The following is a 7,341-nucleotide window of genomic DNA, read 5'->3' on the forward strand; positions in this document are numbered from 1 at the left end:
TGTTTTGGTGAAAAACTTAAAAATAAAATACTGATACTGTCATTGAAAAAGAAGGAATAAATTTTTAACTATGTACAGTACATTCAGTAACTCTTTTTATAAACTTAAATATCTATTGTTCGTATTTAAGAAAAGGAAACTATCTGAATCAGAAAAAGTGCTATCTGACTATGATTATCCCAGTTTATCATTATTTACACATAAATTGTCCTTTCATTGACTGTATCACTGTATGTTTGTGTTGCAGCCTTCTCTGAACCCTGACGATAGCAGTCAGAATGACTTTGTGTTGCTCAACAAGTGGGCCATGCGAGACTTTGAGGTTCATCATGGTGACATTGTTGCCCTCACGTAAGTCTGCATTTCTTCATCTGGATCTGCCTTCTGCTTATTTATGTAACAAGGTATGAACCCTAAAATACAAATACAAATACAAAAGTGACGACCAGCAACAGGCTCTGGGCCCAGCTAGACTGGTCCTAGTCAATTTACAATCCCCAGTGAAGATCAATGGCCCTCTTAAAACTATCTACTCCCGTACTCATTACCACCTCTTCCGGTAAGCTGTTCCAAGGTTCCACTACCCTGCCAAAATAATAATTTTTTCCTAATATCCATGTTTGCCTGAGATTTAAATAGCTTAAAACAAGGACCCCTTGTCCTGTTTTCAGTGCTAAACTTCAGCCCCGTAACATCTTTCATTTAAAAAAAATTAAACAACTGAATCATGTCCCCTCAGTCTCTTCTTTGCTCAAGACTACATTTTTAGCCTTCTAAGCCTGGAATCATAGTCTGAATGAGAAAGTCCATTTATTAGCCTAGTAGCCCGCCTTTGAACCCTTTCCAATACATTAATATCTTTCTTAAGATAAGGAGACCAAAACTGAACAGCATACTCCAAATGAGGTCTTACCAAACTTCTATATAAGGGCAGAAGAACTTCTTTAGATTAACCACATGTTTCCACTTGTCATTGTACCTAATTTAGTCTTTTAATATAATGAGAGCAAAACTGTGCTCTGTCATTGCCATTAAGTAGCAAAATAATTCAATTGAAGCTATTCAAACAATTTACAACCATTTAATAGCAGTGCTACTGCTGATAGAAGAACAAAAGTATTTTCAGCATTTGCTGTTTTTAGGTTTTATTTAGTGTTATGCATTTTTGAGAATGCCTACTTCTTTCATTCTACAACCGATAAAAATTTATAACTAGAACTGCAACATATTTTTGCAATAGTTTTGAATGTTTTAAGCTGTTTGATTAAACTATTTATTGTTTTTTTCAGTTAAAATGCCCGGTTGCTAAATGATTTTTAACCATAGGCTACGTTTAAAATAGTTTCCCCAAGATTCAAACCCGAAATAGAAGCCAAAGCACATTTTTAAAATAGATTTTTTAAAAGCCGGACAATTAATAGTTAAAATTTTCTTTAAGAGCATGATTATTCTTCTGACGTTAAAATTTAACCACTAAAGACATTTGCACGTGTCTGAATGATGGTTACCGGCAAATTTGCACATACCTGTATTCTCACACACAGGGGCTGATACAGATTAACATTTTAGGGGGGGGAGGGGGGATCATATTGAAAATGATAGAGGTTTGGATAAAAAAAAATTCTGGAACTGTTAGGGTGTTAATAAAGACTACCACATTGGTTAGGAATAAGATGCCTAGTAGGGCATAAACTTATTGATTAATTTCAGAAGCAATGAAAAGAAGTTTTACTTCAAATATCTACTTAATGAAATATCGACAAATTGAAAAGGTTACGGCAAACACTGATAAAATACTTGGAAACAATGTACGAGTAATAATATATTTGCATGATATTCTATATGTGTCCATCTTGTCGGCAATTATTCAATTTGATCCCATACAATAATAATGAGTAGATAATATTTTTGATAGTTCAGAGACTGGGGTCATAACCCCACCCCCTTGCATCTGCCCCTGGCATCTTATATCCTGCATTATTTTATCTCTAGTGCTCATGTGAGATTTGTTCTGATGGAAATAGAATAGATTATGCAATTGAACTTATTTGCCATAAATGGCCCTACTTATGCAGCATCTTTCTTGCATAAAACTTGACATGCACTTTGATAAATAGTCTTATGGTTGCTAAGAATTCTTTGTTATAAAGCAGTTGCTTGGTGTAGAAAAGATAATATCGTCGCCTCAAAGCAACACTAGAATATCTTACTGTTATTCCTGGGCTTAGATGTCTTACTAGTGCTCTGAGGCAAAGATATATCCTATTTCATTGAATTTTTTGGATGGTCGGTTGGTTGGTTTGTTTATTTTAATGGCGCAAGAGCCCTTGAGAGCTATACTGCGCCAAACGATTTTTTAGTATCAATTATATACATAAGTATAAAGTTAGGATATGATAAAAGTAAGCGTGTTTTGAGGAGAAAGGTATAAATATGAGTAGTTTAAAATAAGTAATAAAAACATGCTAACATTAGAATAACGAATGAAACAATGTTGACAAAAACTTTGAATAACAAGAAAAGGACAAAATCACATTTTGACGAAATAAACACTAAATTAAAAAGAAGAATCCAATCTCCTGGAGGAAGGAGTACAAATTGCAATGGGGTGGGTCCCCCAGCAACTCCTTCAAAGATGGATTAAAATCATTAAAATATTTAAAACGTATTTGATTAAAATTTGGGCAGTTACTTAAAATTTGCAACACTGTTTGATTTACATTACATATAATGCATGTCGGAGCTGGGTCGCGGCATAGAAGGTATTTATGATTTTTGTTTTGGACATTTTTATACTTGTAAATATGACACAAAGCGTATGATGATACAAACAATTTTTTAAAAATAAAAAACTTAATTTTTTATTGAGACCAACTAATATTTGTTGCTTCATTTATTGATTTATTAAATATTGAATTTATTTTTGTTTGAAATATTTTGTACGATTAGTCAAGTGCAAGCAAGGGAAAGTGAAATGTAGTTCATTTGGTTTTTTATTCATTTCCTACTTTATTCACTCATTTATTTTTTCTCATATATTGATGTATTGATTAATTATTTTATTCATTTATTGCTTCATCATCGGTTCATTTATTCTATTTACTCATCCATTTAATCAAATATATTTTATTATCAATTAGAAGGTACTATGTTGGAAAAATATTTAATTTTTCACTTTGCTCCTGAACAAAAAAAAAAAAAAAAAGAAAGAAAAATTTCCACTTTTAAATAAAAATATGTTACAATGAAAAATTTATTGCAAAGTATATTGTTATTTCTTTATGTACCACATTCAAAGCCATTTTCCAATATTTCATTTTGAGAAATGTGAGTTATATTAACTTTCATTTTGGCCCACATTTTCCTACTTTTTCTATTTTGCGTAAAATGCAACCATACGAAAACCTTGTATGTAACCATATATATACATACACACACACACACACACATATATATATATATATATATACATATATATATATATATATTCATGAATAAACAATCTAAATAAAATTGAACATGCAAAACGCAAAAACATAAAAATGAAAAAAGGTGAACCAGGGACCGACACTTTCTCAAGGGGAGGACCGGTCCCTAAGTTCACAAGGACCTTTCTGTTTAGCAAGAGGGAACGTCCCAATAACTTGCTACCCTCCCCGAGAGCCTTGGAGGAAAATTGAACAAGAAAACATACCTGGAAAATAATTAACCAAAGCGTATTCAGGTGAACCATCAAAAGAAAGAAACAATCAGAAAGTAGACCCTGAAAAAGAAATGATCTGCACGTGCCAGGCAAACATGCAGTTAAGACACGGCAGCAGCAGAACCTGGATTTGTAAATCCTGCACATGGAGTTGAAAAAACCTAGAGTTGAAAAAAACCGTAGTTGAAAAACCTGGAGTTGAAAAAAACCAGAGTTGTTAACCGGAGTTAATTATTTTCCAGGTATGTTTTCTTGTTCAATTTTCCTCTAAGGCTCTCGGGGAGGGTAGCAAGTTATTGGGACCTTCCCTCTTGCTAAACAGAAAGGACCTTGTGAACTTAGGGACCGGTCCTCCCCTTGAGAAAGTGTCAGTCCCTGGTTCACCTTTTTTCATTTTTATGTTTTTGCAGTTTGCATGTTAAATTTTATTTAGGTTGTTCATTCATGAATGTTTGTACTGTTTTTGTTTCTAGCAGCTTTGCTCTGGCATTACAGTACACTTTAGTATTTATTCTTTCATTTTTTCAATATATATAAATCGTCACCTCAGAGCAACAGTAAAACATCTAATCCCAGTAATAACACTAAGATATCGTACTGTTGCTCTGAGGCGACGATATAGTGTTTTTTTTTTTTTTTTTTGTAAAATGCAATTTCGCTCTTTTTTCTTCTTTTGAAAAACGGAGCTTTACATGTAGTATTTTTATACTTTTTATGTACTTTGCACTGTTATACTCAAAAAACAACCTGCCATTTATATTATTGACTTTTATTCATATTGTTGACAGAATTAAGAAAGTAAAACTGTTCTTTGTTTTACTTTCTTTGCAGACGTTAAAATTTCTTGAGTTGGGTTTTTTAGTGATTATAACAGTTGTAATCACTTAAAAATATTGCTACCCTGAACTCAATCTCAGTAAAGAAAAGAATTAAAATGATTCAATTAAATTGAGAACTCAATTAAAATTTTGTAATTTGACAAAGCCAACCAACGCTTAGAGCACGATGGTAACAGGTAACAGCAAAGGTATTAGAAGACCAGTAAAGATTGGACACTCGACGACCGTTTCTTAGGTATCGCTAAGAAAACAACAGTAAAACATAGTAAAAACTAGTTGTTGCAAAAACGCTGACATTCAGGGCAAATTAATATTTCACATAATGTTATATGTGTACAACTGCATTTGTGATAGTTTGATGTAAAAATGTTTCTTTAATGAAAAGAATCAATATTTTATTTGTTATTGCTAAGTTATTCATTTTTAGTCTTGATTTTTTTTTCGAAGAAAGTGAATGAAATGGACAAAATCAGGGTTGGCCGGATTGGACCCAATGGTTTTTTTTGAAAAAACCCATTTAAAAAACCCCATTATTTAGCCCACTTTTGGGTTTTTTTAAATTTTCCGAGAAGTTTTTAAAAAAAATTAATTTAAATACTTTCACAATTTAAACTTCTTCTTTATTTGTTCTTCACCACAGACAATGGACATAAAAAATGAATTTTGAACTTTAATCGTGTTTCTTAACTCTTAACAGCATTAAAAAAATACTTCAAAGATTTTAAATAAATGTATTTAACTTTTTTCTTTAACTGGTCAATAAATAACTCAAATTATCTTGACTAAGTCCTGTGACGTCTGATTTTCTCAATATTTGTAGATTGTACAGAGGAAACTACTCTAGCCAAAAGGTTTTCATGTGTAAATTATTTTCTGCAAACCAACACGTCACAAATCTCGAATAAACAAGGTATATTTTTTAGAAATTAACAGGTTTCACAAACGGTCGGACAGAAAACAAAATAGGATGTATAGTATTTTTATTATCTTACGATAAAGTTAAATATTTCTTGCTCTGTACACAGAAATAGAAAAACAGGCAACATAAAATTCAAAGAAATGTCTTAAGCTGGAATTCAGTAAAAAGGGATTCAAACTACTTGAGGTTCTACAGTAGTTTTGCATAACAAAATGAAATACAATAAAGTAAAATGCAAAAAAAAAAAAGAAAAAAAGTAGTAATTACAAATGAACAATAGATTTTATCACTCAAGAAGTAACTTTGCCTGAACTGTTGGTAATCATGGAAACTAAAAAATCTGAAACTTCACCATTCTTGGGTTTCGCCGTCTTTTTTACTTTTCTTCAGAAAACGCTGAATTTTCCAGCTTTTTTTACAACAAGACAATTTTTTTGCTTTGTCCATATACTTACGCTACAATATGCTACAAGTACCCCACATTTTCTCTAAAAAAAGACAAAAAAAAAACATTTATTTTTAAAAAACCCAGCTTTAGCTGGGTTTTTTTGGGTTTTATTTAAAAAAACCCAAAAAACCCTGGGTCCATGGACTTTTTAAAAAACCCCGGGTTTTTGCCAACCCTGGACAAAATGATATTTCGTCCTGGGAGGTTTTTTTCCGAGTTAGAAAAATTCAGATAACTCGGATTCTAACCTTTCCATAAAAAACAGCATGTCCCACCAACATCGGGAAAACTTCAAACATCTTCAAGGAGCTGCTTCTCTATGACCCATGGTTTTCAAGAAATATGAGAGAGGAGAATGTGACGTCATCTGGTGTAAGAAAAAAAGACAAGTGCGATCAACCATTTCATATTATGCATTTCTGCTTCTAATGAGCAGTGGATATTTCGAACATCTTCCTGTGTAAACTAGGCTTAGCTACGGTCGCTTTTTTGCAAAATGCAAATACACTATCTCAGGGTTCGTACGCTCCTCCAATACTCCTTCATTTTGGAAATTTTTTTGAAGGGCCCTTCAAACTCCTTCATTTTGGTTTTAACTCCTTCAAAGCTCCTTCTTTTTTGGTCCAAGATTACATAATCTTCCTCTGTGACAGAAACTTAAAATACTTCGATCGACAACTAACTTCTTCACAAAGGCGATTTTAATGTAGCAATTTCGTGCATTTATTTTTTTCATAATGATATGATTTACTAATTGATCATAGCTATCATAAAAGTTGAAAGTGAAAATTTTATTAGAAAACTAAAACATTTTATAAGTGAAGTAAAACGTGCTTAAATGGTGCTTGGCTATTTTTTCAAGTTTTAGTTTTACGATTTTTGGTTTTTTCCTCCACCACACTCTCAGCAGCAAGTCAGGTGGCCTAACTATTATTTAAATGTTTAAAACTACGTAAGTAGACGTACTATATTAAGTGATTGTGTTAAAAAAACAATTGTTCAGTAAATCGCAGTTATGATATTGTAGAAAGGGTCATTCACAAGTGATGTCATGCTTTGAGGAGGTGAGGGGCTCATGAAAATGTGACAAGGGGAAGAGAGAGGGTGACAAAAGTGACATCACACAGTTATTGTAACAATATTTTTATAAGAAATATGACATGTGACGAGAGCAGGAGAAAGAGAAGGGGTCAAATATGTTGAAAAAAAGTGTGACATCAATAAATCACAGCCCATTAGTACTCCTTCAAAACTCCTCCAAAACTCCTTCATTTTATTTCTAAAATTGAGTACAAACCCAGTATCTGAATTACGAAAATAGAGGAAGGTATTTTCGCTTTTATGCTCAAAAAAGAAAGAATGATCACAATCTGAGAGAGAAAGCAAGCATGGCGATAGAACTTAATATTTTTATAAATCTTAGCCGACATGA

Source organism: Uloborus diversus, chromosome 2 (assembly GCF_026930045.1).
Source record: "Uloborus diversus isolate 005 chromosome 2, Udiv.v.3.1, whole genome shotgun sequence".
NCBI classification, from domain to species: domain Eukaryota; kingdom Metazoa; phylum Arthropoda; class Arachnida; order Araneae; family Uloboridae; genus Uloborus; species Uloborus diversus.